Source organism: Petaurus breviceps, unplaced genomic scaffold (genome assembly GCF_028583685.1).
Source record: "Petaurus breviceps papuanus isolate PSGF00001 unplaced genomic scaffold, PetGlider_PUasm1.0 90919, whole genome shotgun sequence".
Lineage (NCBI taxonomy): Eukaryota > Metazoa > Chordata > Mammalia > Diprotodontia > Petauridae > Petaurus > Petaurus breviceps.
Window position 1 is genome coordinate 631,889 of NW_027187378.1, and position 20,033 is coordinate 651,921.

Consider the following 20,033-nt stretch of genomic DNA (forward strand, 5'->3'; position numbering starts at 1 on the left):
TTATATATATATACATATATGTATGTGTGTGTGTGTGTACAGGTACACAAAGACAGAGGGCACAGGATCAATTGAATTGGAAGGCATGATATTTAAAAATTAAGAAATGAGAGAGGAATATAATTAGAGGGGACAGGGAGAGACAGAATAGGGTAAATTATCTCATATAAAAGAGGCAAGGAAAAACTGTTACAATGGAGGCAAAAGGGAATGAGTCAACCTTATTCTCGTTGAATTTGGCTTAAGAAGGGAATAACATACACACTAAATTGGGTATCTTACCCTACAGGAAAGTAGGGGGGAAGGGGATAAGAGGGAAGATGATAGAAGGGAGGGCAGATGGGCAGGAGGGTATTTAGAAGCACACAAAAGGGACAGGGTCAAAATAGGAAATAGAATAAGTGGGTGGTGGGACAGGATGAAGGGAAATACAGTCAGTCTTTCACAATATATCCATTATGGAAATGTTTTAATTTATTACACATGTACAACCTATATTGAACTGCTTATCTTCCCAGTAAGGGTCGGAGATGAGGGAAGAATGGAAAGAACCTGGAATTCAAAGTTTTAAAATCAAATGTTTAAAAAAAATTATTACTATTCTTATTTTTTACATGCACTGGGAAATAAGATATATAGGCACTGGGGTATGGAGATCCATCTTGCCCTACTGGAAAATTGGATGGGGAATGGGGGAGGATATAGGAGAGAGTAGATTGGGGGAGGAGGCATTCAGTGGGATCGTTGTTCTGGGGTGATGGGTAGGGGAAAAACATGGAGAAAATTTGTAAATCAAAATCTTTTGGAAATGAATTTTGTAAATTAAAAATAACATAAAATTTAATAATTTTTTTAAAAAGAGCCTAGACATCATCTTTTAAGAAATTATCAAGGAAAACTGCCCTGATATTCTAGAACCAGATGGTAGACTGGAAAGAATCCAACTTATCCCCATTAGAGATAATACTTGTTTTTGGCAGATACTACTTATCACTTGAAGGGACACTCAGTTTATTCCTGTGCTTTCTAGTGATTTTAGTGAGAATGAGTATTGTATTATGTCAAAAGCTTTTTTCTGTATCTATTGAAGTAATCATGTTATTTTGTTGTTTTTGTTATTAATATGGCTAATTATGCTTATAATTTTCCTAATATTGAAGCAGCCCCATATTCCTGATATAAAATCAGCCTGGTCATTGTGTATGAGAAGAATAAAAAAAGGAAAGAAACCAGTTCAGCCAAATTAACCCACAAATCTAAAGATATGGAATTGGGTGTGTTATTCTATAACCATTTTCTTCTGCCTTTAAAAAGAATGTACATGCAGGGGGGAGGAGAAGGGAGGTGTACAAGTCTCCTTTTAGATGTTAAAGAGAAGTTTCTAATTTCTTCATGTTCTCAGCAGCTACAAACAGATGTCTTTCTGGCATCATCAAACAGTCTTTGTAACCATATGCATGCTTACCAGCCTTCCTTTCTTCATGGCCATTTGGGGCCATAGAGGAAACCTAAATGTATTTAAATTCTTTCTGGTGCCCCCTCATAATTCTGACTAGCAGCTATGGAGCATAAGGTTGTGGTACAAAATATAACTCAAGTTCCAAGTTCCTTCATGAATTTGAACTTACATTCAGGAAGATACTTTTTTCCTTCTCATTCCTATGATATCGACACATATTTTATCCTGCCCTCTGCCCCAAATATTTAGATATCATTCTGAATGCCCTGTCTCTATTGTTTTTAACCTCAATCTAATCCCACTGGCATAGAGAAATACAGGCCTACAAAAGCCTGGCCCGAGCCCTGGGGAGTAAACACTGTCATTCTGGCAATGTTTTTACTGCATCCATGCATTGGTACCTTAGATAATCAGATCATTCCCTTATTACCTTGACCTTTTCTCTGTTAGCCTGGCATTCCTATGGCCTCTTAAGAGATATAACCTCTTTCTCGGATTGATGTCCAATGAATTCCACTGAGATTCTACCATTTCTTTATCATTTTGTATTTCTTGAGATAAAGTGGTTACAAAAATGAGGCTGGGTATTTCTGAAGATAAAATAAAGTTTTCTAAGTATCTTGGGAGGTTTAGGAAGAACTGAGACCTATCTTTGTATGCAAGTAACTTGCTATTCAAAGATCTGTCTTTTTTCTTGTAATTTTAACTCTTCAGCTATAGCAACTTCATCATTCCTTTTACCTTTTATTCAATATAATTAGAGAGATTTAGAAGGAAATTAAGGAATGAAAATTAGCCAAAGCACAAATCATATTAAACAATGAAAAATTACATTAACTATAATGATAATGAGATAAAAATGACAAAACTTAAGGAAAAAAAGCAGTATTTGAAGGAAAAGTGACATTTCTGAAAACAATGACAAAATAGAAAAAAGAAAATAAACTAAACATTCAATTTAAAAGATTAAAATAAATCGAATTAGCAATACCAAACTAAGCACAAAAATAATCTTAAGAGTAAGAAGTTAAATAATATAAATTAAAAGCAAAAAAGATTTTTGAATGGATAACATTGAGTTGTTTCTTAAAAAAAAAACTAACAAAATGAACAGGAAAGAGAAAAAAACTGACAGTAAATTCACAAAAACCAGGAAGGAAATAAAGAAAATTATCAGTAACTACTAAATGCAAGTATATAGCAGTAAAATTAAGATTTAAAAGTAAAATTATAACTATAAGATTAGACTAACAAAATATGAGACATTTTAAACAATTCAGTCTCTGAAAAAGAAAGTCATAAATAAACTATCAAAGGCGGGGGAAGGGGGGATGTCTTGAGTCAATTGGACTCACAGGAGAATTCTATCAAGCATTTAAAAAGTAATTAAAATACTGAGCCCCCACATGTAGAAGGGTATTGTTTTGGCCCATATAGATTATATATGTCTACAGAGGAGTGTTTAGATGTGGCTTACAGGCAGGCAAAAATAGATATCTTTAGCATCAACTCCCCCAGTCCTTTTTTTTTTTTTTTTAAGCAATTGGGGTTAAGTAACTTGCTCAAGGTTACACGGCCAGTTATTTCTGGGTGTGGTGCTAAGTATCTGAGTCCAGATTCGATCCCCAGGTCATCCCAACACTGGGGCCAGTGCTCTTACTCACTGAGCCACCTGGCCTCTCCACTCCAGTCCTTTTTCAGGGGGAACTTTGATTCCTGCTAGGAGGGGAAGCAGGAGGTAGGGGCTAGAGGCTGGACCCCCTGTTTTCCTCAGAGAGAGGGTTAAAATTACATCTCTTTACTCCTTTAAATATTATTAGTAGAGAAAAAGCAGATTTTAGGTTCAAGCCAAACTCCTGATTGTACTTTTCTAATGGGAAAGCAATGGTTCGAGTTTTATATCCTCTCGCCATATGCCAGTTACACAATGAACACACATAGCAAATACAAATAATCAAAATAGCATATAAAAACACAAGTCAATAATCAAACAAAAATCAGAGGGAAAAAATATATATATATGGCATATATGCCAGACTATACAGATTGAATGAGCTCTCCCCTTGGAAATGAGGTAACACAGCTGAACCAAGTGAGAGAAGGAGTCCCAGATCTCACTCAAGGATAAATTCCCAAATGTCTCTAGTATAACTAGCTGGGGATAGGAAAGGACATATTTTCAGCTTCTCTGTATGTCCTCTTTTTCCCAGAGTCTGTCTGTCATCAGTGAACTTAAAGAAAGGTTGGAATGGTGCATTATCTTCATTTTCAAAGCTGGAAGTCAGAAGAGCCAGAAGGATCTCTCTCCACTCTTACTCAAATCAACTCTGTCTTCACCTCATGCAGTCACATGGCATTGATCCCTGTCAATGAGAAGAGAGTCCCATGCAATGTGCCTTTTGAGCCAAGGATTAGAATTATGCCATAAAAAGTATTATCCATAATAGAAACAGAAGTAATATTATAAGATACATAAGGTGTTGACAATATAATTATAGACCAATCTCACTAGTGAATATCTATGTAAAATTTAATATAGTATCTTCCTGATGATCAAATTGGATTTGTACAAGGAATTAAAGTATGGTTTACTATTAGGAAAACGATTAGCATAATAATATAAACAAAAAATAACAAAATTCATATGATCATTTCAACAGATGAAGGAAAGCCTTTGACAAAATATGATTGGCTTATGTTTAAGAAAAAAACTTAAAGAGCAAAGACATTGAAGAACTCATAAGATATATGATAAAACATATACATTAAAACCAAGAGTTGACAGAACCTACAAAATGACACAAAGAAGCTAACCCCCCATGGAGGACAGCCTGGTAGGCTGGCAGGAATCGGCCAGCACAGTGCTCTGGGAGCCGAGCCCATGCCCGAGGTTTTAGCACCAGGGTGGGCCTGACCAACCCCTGGCTGAAGGGACTCCAAATCACCAGCAGCTGTGACCGTTTCCAGAATTATCAACACATAGATGCGAAGGACAAAGTGAGAGGTCAGTGCAGTGTGGACTTTGGGATCCAGTAGTTGGGAGTGCATCGGCCTCTTCCCCTGTGGTGAGAAGCCGCTGAGGAGCTGCAGCTGTGCAGCCACAGCCACGTGGCTGCTTCAGCTCCTGACCTGCAGAGTGTAGGGGGACCAAGCAACCAGTCTGAGGGGTAATCACTCTTGCTTTTACCTGATTAGATCTGGATTGTGGTCTAGGGTGGAGGTCCTGGGGTGTGTGACCAGCTTGCCAGAGTGTGTGGAGGCTTCAAAGAGGGCACCCAGTTAATACCTCTGGCAGCTGAGAAAACCCAAGTGTTTGGTATGAAGCCCCCCTGTCTGGTAGCAGAATCCTACTGTGGCAAAAAGCCCAAAAGTCAAGTAATTGAGAAGCAACAAGAGTAAGTGAGGGAAGCAAAGAAAACAGAGGAATCCAACATTAGACTCCTATTTTGGGGACAAAAAGGATCAAAGCATGGAATGGGAGGAAGACAATGAAGTCAGAACTCCTGCACCAAAAGCTTCCAAGAAAAATACGAGCTGGTTATGGTCCATAGAGGACTTTAAGTAGCAAATAAGAGAAGTAGAAGAAAAATTGGGAAGAAAAATGAGAATGATGCAAGAAAATTATGAGATGAAGGTCAACAGCCTGACTGAGGAAAATAATACCTAAAAAAACAGACTAACTCAAATGGCAATAGAGGATCAAAAAGGCAACAAGGAGAAGAATGCCTTAAAAAGCCGAATTTGCCAGATGGAAAAAGAATCTCAAAAGCTCACTGAAGAGAATCATTCCTTCAGAATTAGATTGGAGCAAATTGAGGCTGGTGACTTTATGAGAAATCAAGATGCTGTTAAACAGATCCAAACAAATGAAAGAACAGAAGGCAATGTGAAATATCTCATTGGAAAAACCACTGACCTGGAAAATAGATCCAGGAGAGATAATTTAAAAATTAGTGGACTACCTGAAAGGCATGATCAAAGAAAGAACCTAGAAATCATCCTCCAAGAAATTCTCAAGGAAAACTGCCCTTATGTTTTAGAACCAGAGGGAAAAAGAGAGGTTGAAAGAATGCACTGATCACCTGCTGGAAAAGATCCCCAAAAGAAAACTCCTAGAGATATTATAGCCAGGTTCTGACATTCCCAGTTCAAGGAGAGAATATTACAAGCAGCCAAGAAGAAACAATTTGAATATTGTGGAAACACAATCAGGCTAACACAGAATCTGGAAGCTTCTACAATGAGGGACCAAAGGGCTTGGGATATGACATTCCAGAGGGCAAAGGAGCTGGGATTAAAACCAAGAGTCACCTACCCAGAAAAACTGAGTATCATGTTTCAGGGGAAAATATGGTCATTCAGTGGAATAGAGGACTTTCAAGCATTCTTGATGATAAAACCAGAGTTGAATAGAAAATTTGACATTCAGATACAAGAAGCAAGAGAAGCTTGAGAAGGTAAACAGGGAAAAGAAATCAGAAGCCACTTATCTAAGTTGAACTATTTACATTTCTACATGGAAAAACAATAATTGTAACTGATGAAACTCTTCTCAGTATGAAAATAGTTGAAGGGAATATATATATATATGAGGGTATATGGGCATATGAATACATACGTGAATGTGTGTATATATGTTTACAGGTATACATAGATAGAGGGCACAGGATGAATTTAATAGGAAGGGATGATACCTAAAAGGTGAAATTAAGAGGTGAGAGAGGAATATAATGAGAGGAGATGGGGAGAGACACAATGGGGTAAACTATCTCATATAGAAGAGGCAAGGGAAAATGGTTAAAATGGAGGGGAAGAACAGGAAGGCAAAAAGGCAAAACCTTATTCTCATTGAATTTGGCTCAGAGATGGAATGACATACACACTAAATAGATTATCTCACCCTACAAGAGAGTAGGGGGAAAGGGGATGAGAGGGGCAATGATGGAAGGGAGGGCAGGCTGGGGGGGGGAGGGAAATAGGAAGCACCCACTTTTGAAAATGGAAAGGATCAAAGTAGGGAATAGAACAAGTGGGAGGTGGGATAGGAGGGAGGAAAATATAGTCAGTCTTTTACACTATATCTACTATGGTAATGTTTTGTATAGCTACACATGTACAACATATACTGAATTGCTTATCTCCCCAATAAGGGTGGGTGACAAGAGAGGAAGTGAATGAATCTGGAATTTAAAGTTTTAAAATAAAATGTTTAAAAATATATAAATACAACTATTAATACTATTTTATATGTAATTGGGAAATTAGTTATACAGGCTTTGGGGCATAGAGACCCATCATGCCCTACTGGAAAAATCGAAGGGGGTATGGAAGAAGATATGGGAGGAAACAGATTGGAGGAGGGAATACCTTGTGGGACAGTCATTTTGGGGTGGTGGGTAAGGGAAAATCGGGGAAAAAATTTGTAACTCAAAATCTGGTGGAAATGAATGATGTAAACTGGAAGTTAATAAAGCATTTAAAAAAATAAACAAGAGTTAATGCAATAGAAAAATACTAGAAACATTTCCAATAAATGTAAAGTATAAGAAGACAAGCCTTCTCTTACAACTGTTATTTTATGTAGTTCTATACATACCAGCTATATCAATAAGACCAGAAAACAAAATTAAACATATAAATATAAACAAAGATGAAACCAAAAAACTATTTGAAGATGACCTGAGGATATGCTAAGAAAACTGCAGAGACTCTGTGAAGAAACAAATGAAGATTATTAATAGCTTCTGTAAATAGTAGGATACAATATAAATTCACAAAATAAATTTTCTATATAGTACCAAAATTAATAGGAAAAAAGATAAGTTCCATTCAAAATAATGCAAAACACATAAAATATTCTTAAGTTAACCCACCAGGACAACTACAAGTTTTGTATAAATGCAACTAAAAAAATACTATTTAAAGAAAGACATATAAGTTGAAAGATAAGCTACTCATCATTGGGCCATGTCAATATTATTAAGATGAGCATGCTAACTAGATCAATGTAAAAATACAGTGTTAAACCAAGAAATGGATAATTTTATAGAGGTAAAGAAAGCAATAACAAAATTTATTTGAAGGAACAAAAGTTCTAGAATATCACAGAGAGTAATGAGGAAAAGTATGAATGAAAGGGACATACATAGCATTACCACATCTAAAATTATATTATAAAGCAGCCATCGTGAAAACTACTTAGTATTGGTTGAAAATGAAATCAATGGAAGAGACCACATAACTAAGAAAAAGAAGCAAATATTTTCCTGCCCTCTCCTGTTGGGTGGGATGGGCAAGAGAAATTAATGCTTGTTAATTTTATATATGTATAAAATTATACATATGTGTGTATAGATATATAATGCAATTTTAACACATAGTCAAATATATAATAAAACAAAAAATAAATTTAGGGGAAATGTCAAAGGAGACTCCCTGTTTGAGAACTGCAAGAAAAAGACCCATTAGAATAAAGAAAGTTTGCTATTTTAATATTCAGGCTATATAGGGAATTGAATCAACTATATAACAATAAGTCATTACTCAATATTCACGTGGCCTAAAGATGTTTACAAAGAGTTTTCAAAGATTTACAAATTACTAATGTCCTTATGAAAACACGCTCCATATAACTTACAGTAACAGAAATGAAAATTAAAACAACTCAAATGCTTCATTTCTGCAAACTGCAAACATGCCTATAAAGTGGCAAAGAACATAAAAATTGAGAAGAAAATAGCACAAAGATCACTGGAAGACAAGCAAAGTAATAAATAGTTGTTATAATATGTTAATGGCCAGTTGCTCTTCTGGATTACAATTTGGAGCTATACCTGAAAAGTGACTAAACTGTCCATCCCCTTTGAACTGGCAATCCAACTACTGGGCCTATATTCTGAAAAAAACAAAGACAGAAACAAAATTCCAACATATAAAAAACATTTATAGTAGCACTCTGTGCTACTAAAGTACTTAAGTACAAAGTGGATGCCATCCAATCTGGAATAATTTTTTTAAAAACAAAAAAATATTGTTTAAGAAGGTAATAGAATATTATTATATAATCAAGAAATCATAAGTATGAGGAATTCAGAGAAACATGGAAAGATACTTTGAACTGATACAATGAAATTTAAAAAATGAAAAGAACAAAATATACAGTGACCATAGCAATGTAAATGAGAAGATTATTAAAAGGAAGTGAAACTCCAGGCAACTAAAAACAAGTAAATGGTGACCTCACAGACTATATGATGGTAGAAAAAAGGGAGATGTCAAGAAGAAAATGTATACAGCATCAAAATCCTTCAGTGTTGGGGTGGCTAGGTGGTGCAGTGAATAGAGCACTGGTCTTGGAGTCAGGAGGACCTGAGCTCAAATCTGGCCTCAGACACTTGACACACTCACTAGCTTTGTGACTTTGGGGAAGTCACTTAACCCTAATTGCCCTCCAAAAAGCAGAAAAAAAAATCTTTCACTGTGTGGTATTTTTAATTAATTAAATCTTATGTTTATTTTTAATTTACATCATTTATTTCCACAAAATTTTGAGTTACAAATTTCCTCCCCATCTTTCCCCTACCCATCACCCCTAAACAGCAATGCGAATCTGCCCTCTTGTATATCCTCTCCCATCGCCCTCTGACTCTCCAGTAGGGCAAATGGATCTCCATTTCCCAGTGCCTGTATATCTCATTTCCCAGTTGCATGAAAAAAGAAATAATAATAATATATTTTTTAAACATTTGATTTTAAAATTTTGAATTCCATATTCTTTCCCTTCCTCCCTTGTCACCCATCTTTACTGGCAAGATAGGAAGTTCAATATAGGTTGTACATGTTTAGCTACACAAAACATTTCCATAGTAGATATATTGTGAAAGACTGATTATATTTCCCTCCACCCTATCCTGCCCTCACTTGTTCTATTCTCTTCTTTGACTTTGTCACTTTTCAAAAGTGTGCACTTCCAACTTCCCTCCCCCACAACCTGCCCTCCCCTCCATCATCCCCCCTCTCCTCCCCTTCTCCCCTACTCTCCTGTAGGGTGATATACCCTATTTGGTGTGTATGTCATTCCCTCCCTAAGCCAAATTCAATGAGAGTAAGGTTGACCCATTCCTTTTGCTTTCCTGTTCTTCCCCTTCATTGTAACAGTTTTCCTTTGCCTCTTCTGTATGAGATAGTTTATCCCATTCTGTCTCTCCCCATTTTCTGTCATTATATTCCTCTCTCACCACTCAATTTCACCTTTTAAGTATAATCCCTTCCTATTTAATTGGTCCTGTGCTCTCTGTCTATGTATACTTGTACACATATATACACACACTCACATATGTATTCATAAACACATATACCCTTCCATATAGACATATATATGCATGCATACATACATATAAACATGTATATATTTATATTCCCTTCAATTATTCTCATACTGAGAAAAGTTTCATAAGTTGCAATAATCATGTTTCCATGCAGGAATGTAAATAGTTCAACTTTGATAAATTTCTTATGATTTCTTTTCCCTGTTTACCTTCTCATGCTTCTCTTGCTTCTTGTATCTGAATGTCAGATTTTCTATTCAACCCTGGTTTTTTCATCAAGAATGCTTGAAAGTCCTCTATTCCACTGAATGACTGTATTTTCCCCTGAAACATGACACTTAGTTTAACTGGGTAGATGATTCTTGGTTTTAATCCTAGCTCCTTTGACCTCCAGAATATCACCTTCCAAGCCCTTTGATACCTCAATGAGGAAACTGCCAGATCCTGTGTTATCCTGATTGTGTTTCCACGATATTCAAATTGTTTCTTTTTGTCTGCTTGTACTATTTTCTCCTTGATCTGGGAACTCTGGAACCTGGCTACAACATTCGTAGGAGTTTTCTTTTTGGGATCTTTTTCAAGAGGTGATTGGTAGATTCTTTCAACCTCTATTTTGCCTTCTGGTTCTAAAACATCAGGGCAATTTTCCTTGAGAATTTCTTGAAGGATGATTTCTAGGTTCTTTTTTTTTTGATCATGCCTTTCAGGTAGTCCAATAATTTTTCAATTATCTCTCCTGGATCTATTTGCCAAGTCAGTGATTTTTCCAATAAGATATTTCACATTGCCTTCTATTTTTTCATTTGTTTGGATCTATTTAATAGTATCTTGATTTCCCATAAAGTCACTAGCTTCCATTTGCTCCAATCTAATTCTGAAGGAATTATTTTCTTCAGTGAGCTTTTGAGATTCTTTTTCCATCTGGCAAATTCCGCTTTTTAAGGCATTCTTCTCCTCATTGGCTTTTTGGGGCTCTTTTGTCATTTGAGTTAGTCTATTTTTTAAGTTGATATTTTCTTTAGTCGGGTTGTTGACTTTCTTTTCATGATTTTCTTGCATCATTCTCATTTCTCTTCCCAATGTTTCCTCCACTTCTCTTATTTGGTTTTCAAAATCCTTCTTAAGATCCTCTATGGCCTGTAACCAGTTCATATTTTCCTTGGAGGCTTTTGATACAGGAGTTCTGGTCATTCTCCCATTCCATGCTTTGATCCTTTTTGTTCCCACAAAAAGAATCTAAGGTTTGACTACTGTGTTTGCTTTGCATCCTTTGCTTACTCATGTTGCCACTCAATTACTTGACTTTTGAGCTTTTGACCACAGTAGAACTCTGCTTCCAGGAAGAGAGCTTTGTCCCAAATTGCTAGGGTTTTCACAGTTGCTAGAGCTATTAGTTGTGTGTCCTCTCAGAAGCCTCCACTGGCTGTGGTGCCTTGTCATGCACCCCAGGACCTCTACCCTAGACAGCTATCTAGATCAAGCAGGTTAAAGCAAGAGTGATTATCCTTCAGACTGGTTGCTTGGTCCCCCTATAATCTGCAGGCTAGGAGGTCTGAAGTAGTCACATGGTGGCTGCTATGCCTCAGCCACTTCTCCCTCCAGGGAAGAGGACAGACCATGCTTTCAGACCCCCTGTTCCCAAAGTCCTCTGACCTTTGTCTTTGGCATTTATGGGTTAATAAATCTGGAGACCACCAGAGATGCTGGTGATCCACTGTCCCAAAGGATGCTCTAGGGCTGGGGCCACCCCAAGGCTAAAACTGAGGGCTCACATGGTACTGGGCTCTGCTCTCAGCATGCTGCGATGGACCCTTTCTGTCCACCTGCCAGGCTGCCTTTAACTGGCAGGTGGACAGAAACCTTTAACCCTTTCCTGTTGCTTTGTGGGTTCTATATCTCTAAAGTTTGTTCAGAGTCATTTTTTATAGGTATTTGAGGTGGTTATGGGTGGGGGGGAAAGTCAGGGAATTTTCCTCCTTCTATGCCACCATCTTGGTTCCTCCCCTGGTATTTTTGAGTTTAAGTGTTGTTTCTTATCATAGTAAGGTTCAATCTGGAGCTTTGGGGAAGGATAGGCATGGATTATTTCCTTACAGAATTTTCTGTGATATAAAGATAAAAAGGTATCGAATAAATATATTTAAAGCAAATACAATGAAATATAAAAGCTAGTATTATTTTCAATGACAAAACACCAGAAGGTCTTCCAATAAGTTAAGGGTTAAATCATGGATACTTCTTTCCCAACATTTGATTTAGTTCTAGAAACATTGGCTATAGCAATATAAGAGAGGAATAAAGATCTGAACATTGGAAGACACAAAAAATATTAACCTTTACAGACAACAAAGGATCATCTTTGAAACCCTATCCCCTAAAAAGAATCAAACTAATTGAAACACATGGGTTTAATAAATAGAATGGTACAAAATCACCATTTCTATGCAATACTTACAAAAAACAGCAATAATTTATAAAAGGGAAACTTGCATTCTAAATAACTACAATATGCATAAAATACCTGGTTATTAACTTACCAAAACACTCAAGACTTACACAAACTAGAAATAATCTTTACGGTAATAGTAGAAAATCTATACAAAAGGAAAAATATTCATTTATTGTGAGCAGTCAACAGAAATATAATAAAAAATTAACTAATTATACATTCTAAACAGATTTGCATATCAATTTTATGCTGATCAAAATGCAAAGTGATAATTTGGACAAAATAATAAAATTCATTTTTAGTAAAAAAAAATCTAGAAATTAGGGGATTATAACTCCAGCTATTCTCATTGAATATTATAAAGTATTAACCCTCAAAACTATTACTAGTTAAAATATAAAAACATAACAAAGTATTTTGATGTTAAGAATACAAAAAATAATTTATGGGGAAATGTTAATACTGGTTGGAAGAAATAAAGATTAGGCAATCATCCATTGCTTCTCCTTTTACTTGCTTCTCAATGCCTTGTAATCTGACTTCTAATTTCATCACTAAAGCTGCTCTCTCCAAAGTTACCAATAGTTGCTTAATTACTCAATCTGCCTCTATGACTTTGTCTTCCATGCAAAAGAATATATTCCCTACTCACCATTGCCTCCCAGATTCAGATCAAGTGCTTCCTCCTACACAAGATTTCCCCAGTTGCAAGTGTCCTCCCCCAGGGACATTAGTTTGTGTTTACTTTACATTGATTTTATATTTAGCTGTGCTCACATTGTATCTCCCTCCCCCAAAGAAATTTAAGCTCCTTAAGGTAAACGGTAGTTTTATTGTTGTCTTTATACGCCAAATACCTAGCTAATTGTTTGGTACATCAAGGTGGTTAATAAATTCTTGTTGGTACATATGTAAAGTGTTTTACAAGCTTTAAAACAGTATATAGGCGGCACACCTAGAGGCCCAGATGACGCAGCACACGGGGACCCGGATGACACCTGGTCAGCATGGTGGCAAGTTAATCCACCAACCACAAGGGCCATTCCCAGGCCTATTGCTGCAGGGCTGGTATCTGATGGAGCAGGGTAAGAGACAAATGTAGGGCCCACAGCAGTGGCAGCAGCTACTCCTGATAATACCAACACAACCTAGAAATTTAAAAACCCCTATCTGAACTTCCAGGGACCAGGATGGCAGAGTGAACCCCAGCTGCTCCAATCCCCTCCTCTGACCCTGAAAACAAAATAATTATTGCCCCAGAGCAAAAATTTAAACAGTAACGGCTTGGGAACCCTGGAGAAAGGACATAGCTAAGGCCCTGCCTCAAAATGTGTGAAAAACAGACTGCAAAGACAAAGACTCTAGAATCCTATTATTGTGAGAGGGAGGAACCAAATTCAGGAGGAGGTAGTAGTGACTCCACACCCACAGCTGAAGACTCAAAGGGAATATGAACTGGTCTCAAGCACAGAAAGTGCTTGATGAGCTCAAAAAGAACTTTGAAAACCAAATTAGAGAAGAGGAGAAAATCAATAATTCTGTCAAAATCAAAATTGTGAAATTAGAAAAACATTACAATGAAGAAAAGAGCTCCTTAAGAAGAAAAATTTGTGAACTAAAGATGAAATCTGAACATATGGAAAAGGAGCTTCAAAAACTAATTGAGTAGGGGCAGCCAGGTAGCACAGCGAGTAAGAGCACCGGCTCCAGTGTCAGGCTGACCTGGGGATCAAATCCGGGCTCAGATACTTAGCACAACACCCAGAAATAAATGGCCATGTAGCCTTGAGCAAGTTACTTAACCCTGATTGCTTTAAAAAAACTAATTGAGGAAAATAATTCACTAAAAATTAGAATCAATCAAATTAAAGCTAATGACTCTATGAGGAACCAAGAATCAGTCAAAAAGAACATCAAGAATGAAAAATTAGAAAAAGAGATAAAATATCTCAATGGAAAAATAACTGACCTGGTAAACATATCCAGGAGAGATAATCTGAAAATTATTTGCCTACCAGAAAATCAGGATGAAAAAATGAGCCTGGATAACGTCTTTCAAGATCTCATCAAGGAAAACTGCCCTGAGATCCTAGAACCAGAAGGCAAAATGGAAATTGAGAGAATCCACTGGACACCTCCTGAAAGAGATCCCAAATTGAAAAGTCCATGAAATGTTGTGGCCAAATTCCAGAAATATCAGATAAAGGAGAAAATTCTACAATACAGCCAGAAAGAAACAATTCAAATATTGTGGAACCACAGTGAGGATCTCACAAGATCTGGCCACTTCTACACTGAAAGACTAGAGGGACTGGAATATGATCTTTCACAAGGCAAAAAAGCTCAGGTTACAACCAAGGATCACCTATCCAGCAAAACTGAACATAATCTTCCAGGCAAGGAGATGGTCATTCAGTGATGTAATGGACTTCCAGACCTTCCTGATGAAAAAGCCAGAGCTCAGTGGAAAATTCAACCTCAATTACAAGACTCTAGGGGAAACACACACACACACACACACACACACACACACACACACACACACATAACTTGATATTTAATAAGAGCAAACTGTTTACATCCCTATATGGGAAGCTGATACCTGTTAATATCATGAATTATATACCTATGGCGACATCTAAAAGGGATATAGATAATAGAGGGTGTGGGTATAAATTACACAAAATGATGATAAAAAAAAAACCTTATTAAGGGCTACAAAGGGACTGCAATGGAAGAAGAGGAATGAATGAAGCAGAAAAGGGTAAATTGTGCCACACAAAGAGGCATAAAAACATTACAGTAGAGGGAAAGAAGGGAGGGAAATGAGAATTATATGAGCTTTTCCCTCATTCATTCTGGTGCAAGGAGAGAATAACATAATCAGTTAAGTATAGGACTTTATCAAGAAGAGACATAAAACTTATCATAATGGAGGGAAAGAAGGGAAGGAGAGGAGCATTGCATGAGATCTATTCTCAGCAGGAGGAGGGGGGAAGGGCTATGAAAGGGGGGTGGTTAGAAGGGAGGGAAGAAGTAGTAAGGGGGAAGGGTAGGAAAAGGGAGGAGGGCTGATAAGGAGGGAATATTGAGGGAGGCAGTTGTCAAAAGGAAAATTCTTAAGGAAGGGAAGGAAGAAGGGGGAAATAAAAGCATAAACAGGGGATGGAATAGGATGGAGAGAAAGATACAAATTGTAACTAATACTGTGAATGTGAATGGGATGAACTCTCCCATAAAATGGAGGTGGATATCAGAGTGGATTAAAAACCATAATCCTATAATATGCTGTTTATAAGAAACACATCTGAAACAGGGGGATACACACAGAGTAAAGGTAAAAGGCTGGAGTAAAATATATCATGCCTCAGCTAAAGTAAAAAAAAAAGCAGTGGTAGCAATCCTTATCTCAGACAAAGCAAAAGCAAAAATAGATCTAATTAAAAGAGATAGAGAAGAAACTATATCCTGCTAAAAGGCACCATCGACTTTCTCTTTGCCATCTTCCTCACGCTTGCAGCCATGAAGTTCGAGCTGTGCAGCTTCACTGGGTACAAGATCTACCCAGGTCATGGGAGGTGCTATGCCCACATGGACGGGAAGGTTTTCCAGTTTTTGAATGCAAAATGCTATTCTGCATTCCTTTCAAAGAGGAACCTCAGGCAGATCAATTGGACTTTCCTGTATAGAAGAAAGCACAAGAAGGGCCAGTCAGAAGAGATTCAAAAGAAAAGAACTCGCCAGGCTGTTAAATTCCAAAGAGCCATCACTGGGGCTTCTCTTGCTGATATAATGGCTAAGAGGAACCAGAAACCTGAAGTTCGAAAGGCCCAATGAGAACAAGCCATCAGGGCTACCAAGGAAGCAAAAAAGGCTAAGCAAGCAACTAAGAAGACAGCTGCATCTGCTGCTAAGGCTCCTACAAAGGCAGCACCTAAGCAAAAAAATTGTGAAGCCTGTGAAAGTTTCTGCACCCCCAAGCTGGTGGAAAATGTTAATTGTATACTAAATTGAATTAAATAAAAGGAAATGTTAAAGCAAAAAAAAAAAAAGGCACCATCGAAAATGAAGAAATATCATTACTAAACATTTATGCACCAAGTGGTACAGCATACAAATTCCTTAAAGAGAAGTTAAGGATGTTAGAGGAAGAAATAGAGAGCAAAACTATACTAGTGGGGGACTTCAATTTCCCCCTCTCTGAGCCTGATAAATCTAATCTCAAAATAAACAAGAAAGAAGTTAAGGAGGTAAATAGAATCTTAGAGAAGATAGATATGGTAGACCTCTGGAGAAAATTGAATGAGGATAAAAAGGAATATACCTTCTTCTCAGCAGTACATGGCACATATACAAAAATTGACTATGTACTAGGGCATGAAAACCTCACAATTCAGTGTAAAAAGGCAGAAATATTAATTGCATCCTTCTCAGATAATGCAATAAAAATCATATGTAATAAAGGGCCATGGAAGGATAGACTAAAAACTAATTGGAAACTAACTTAATCCTAAAGAATGATTGGTTCAAACAAGAAATTATAGAAATAATAAGGAACTTCATTCAAGAGAATTACAATGATGAGACAACATACCCAAACTTGTGGAATGAAGCAAAAGCAGTTCTTAGGGGAAGTTTTATATCCCTGAATGCATACATGAATAAAATGGAGGTCAATAAATTGGTTATGCAACTGAAAAAAACTAGAAAAAAGAAAAAAATGAAAATCCCAAATTAAATACTAAATTAGAAATAATGAAAACCAAAGGAGACATTAATAAAATTGAATTTAAGAAAACAATTGAATTAATAAATAAAACTAAGAGCTGTTATTATGAAAAAAAAACAATAAAATTGATAGACCCTTAGTCAATATGATTAAAAAAAGAAAGAAAACAAAATTATGAGTATCAAGAATGAAAAGGGTGAATCTACCTCCAATGAAGAGGAAATTAAAGCAATAATTAGGAACTATTTTGCCCAATTGTATGCACATAAATTTGACGATCTTAGTGAAATGGATAAATATAAGTTGCCCAGCCTAACTGAAGAGGAAGTTAACTACGTAAATAACACCATCTCAGAGAAGGAACTTGAATAAGCCATCAATGAACTCCCTAGGAAAAAAATCTCCAGGGCCAGATGGCTTTACTAGTTAATTCTACCAAACATTAAAGAACAATTGACTCCAATACTTTACAAACTATTCAAGAAAATTGGAGAAGAATGAGTCCTATCAAATTCTTTTTATAACATAAATATGGTGCTGATACCTAAATCAGAAAGAGACAAAAAAGAGAAAGGAAATCACAGACCAATTTCCTTCATGAATATAGATGCAAAAATTTTAAATAAAATATTAGCAAAAGGACAACAGCAACTCATCATGAGAATAATACACTTTGATCAGGTAGGCTTTATTCCAGGAATGGAAGGGTGGTTCAATATCAGGAAAATTATCAGTATAATTGATCACACCACCAACAAAACTAGCAGAAACCATATGATTATCTCAATAAACGCAGAAAAGACTTTTTTTTTAAGCAATTGGGGTTAAGTAACTTGCTCAAGGTTACATGGCCAGTTATTTCTGGGTGTGGTGCTAAGTATCTGAGCCTGGATTCAATCCCCAGGTCATCCCAAGACTGGGGCTGGTGCTCTTACTCGCTGAGCCATCTGGCCGCCCCTTGGAAAAGACTTTTGACAAAATACAACACCCATTCCTATTAAAAACACTAGAAAGGACAGGAATAAATGGAGTCTTTCTTAAAATAATAAGTAGCATCTCTCTTAAACCATCAGCAAGTATTACATGTAACGGGGATAAGCTAGAAGTATGTCCAATAAAATGAGGTGTAAAACAAGGATGTCCACTATCACTTCTCTTATTCAATCTGGTACTAGAAATGTTAGCAGTAACAATTAGAGAAGAAAAAGAATTAAAAGGAATCAAATTAGGAAAAGAAGAGACTAAGCTATTACTCTTTGTAGATGATGTGATGATATACCTAGATAATCAAGTAAAAAACTACTCGAGACAATAAATAAATTTGGCAAATTTGCAGGATATAAAATAAACCCACATAAATCCTCAGCATTTCTATATATTTCTAATGAAATCCAACAGCAAGAGATAGAAAGAGAAATCCCATTTAAAGTTACTGTAGACATTATAAAATACTTGGGAATCTACCTGCCAAAACAAACCCAGAACTCATATGAACACAACTACAAAACACTTTTCACACAAATAAAGTCAGATCTAACTAATTGGAAAAACATCAATTTCTCATGGCTGGGTGGAGCTAATATAATAAAAATGACAATTTTACCTAAATTAAATTACATATTTAATGCCATACCAATCAATCTACCAAAAAAACACTACTTTGTAGAGCTAGAAAAAATAGTAGAAAATTCATTTGGAAGAACAAAAGGTCCAGAATATCAAGGCAACTAATGAAAAGAAATGCTAGGGAAGGTGGCTTAGCCATTCCAAATTTTAATCTGTATTATAAAGCAGCAGTCATCAAAACTACTTGGTACTAGCTGAGGAATAGAGTAGTGAGTGGATGAGTGGAATAGATTGGGTACACGAGACTCAGCAGCCAATGACTATAGTAATCTACTGTTTGATAAACCCAAAGACCCCAGTTTTGGGGATAAGAATGCACTATTTGACAAAAACGGCTGGGAAAACTGGAACATAGTATGGCAGAAATTGTCCATAGACCAATATCTAACACCATACACCAAAATCAAGTCGAAATGGGTGCATGATCTAGGTATAAAGGCTGATACTCTAAGCAATCTGGGAGAGTAAGGGATAGTTTATCTGTCATATCTATGGAGAGGGGAAGACTTCATGATGAAACAATAGTAAAAATTGTAAAAATAAAGTCAATTTTACCAAGATCAAGAGGGAAGTGGAAAATTGGGAAAGAATTTTTACAACTAATGTCTCTGATAAAGGCCTCATTTTTAAAATAGACAAAGAATTGAGTCAAATCTATAAGCCACTCCCCAGTTGATAAATGGTCAAAGGATATGAATAGGCAGTTCTCAGAAGATGAAATTAAAGATATCTATAAGCGTATGAAAAAATACTCTAAATCACTAGTGATTAGAGAAATGCAAATCAAAACAACTCTGAGGTACTACATCTCACTGGTCAGATTGGCTAAAATGACAAAACAGGAAATGATAAATGCTGGAGAGGATGTGGAAAAATTGGAACACTAATACATTGTTGGTAGAGTTGCGAACTGATCCAGAAATTGTGGAGAGCAATATGGAACTATGCCCAAAGAGCTATAAATAAGTGCATACCCTTTGACCCAGCAATACCACTTCTAGGGTTGTATCCCAAAGAGATCAGAGAAGTGGGAGGAAGACCCATATGAAAAAAAATATTTATAGCAATGCTTTCTGTGGTAGCAAAGAACTGGAAATCAAGAGGATGCCCATCAATTGGAGAATGGCTGAACAAGGTGTGGTATATGAATGTAATGGAATACTATTGTGCTATAAGAAATGAGGAGAAGATAGACTTCATAATAACCTGGAGAGACTTATATAAACTGATGCTGGGGCTGGGCGAGAAAAGCAGAACCAGGAGAAATCTGTACACAATTACAGACACAATGTGTGTATGACGACTGACTTTGATAGACTGGGCTCCTCTCAGCAATGTAAGGTTATAAGACCACTCCAGAAGACTCATGATTGAAAGAGATATCCACATCCTGAGAAAGAGATGCGGAGTCTGAATGGAGATCGAAACAAACTACTTGCTGTT

The 20,033-nt window shown here is 36.5% G+C and overlaps 1 pseudogene; it reads left to right on the forward strand.

Annotated features, from left to right (window-relative positions):
- Positions 1-15,757: 15,757 nt before the first annotated feature.
- On the forward strand, positions 15,758-16,244 carry LOC138152165 (large ribosomal subunit protein eL24-like; annotated as a pseudogene).
- The last annotated feature ends 3,789 nt before the right edge of the window (positions 16,245-20,033 follow it).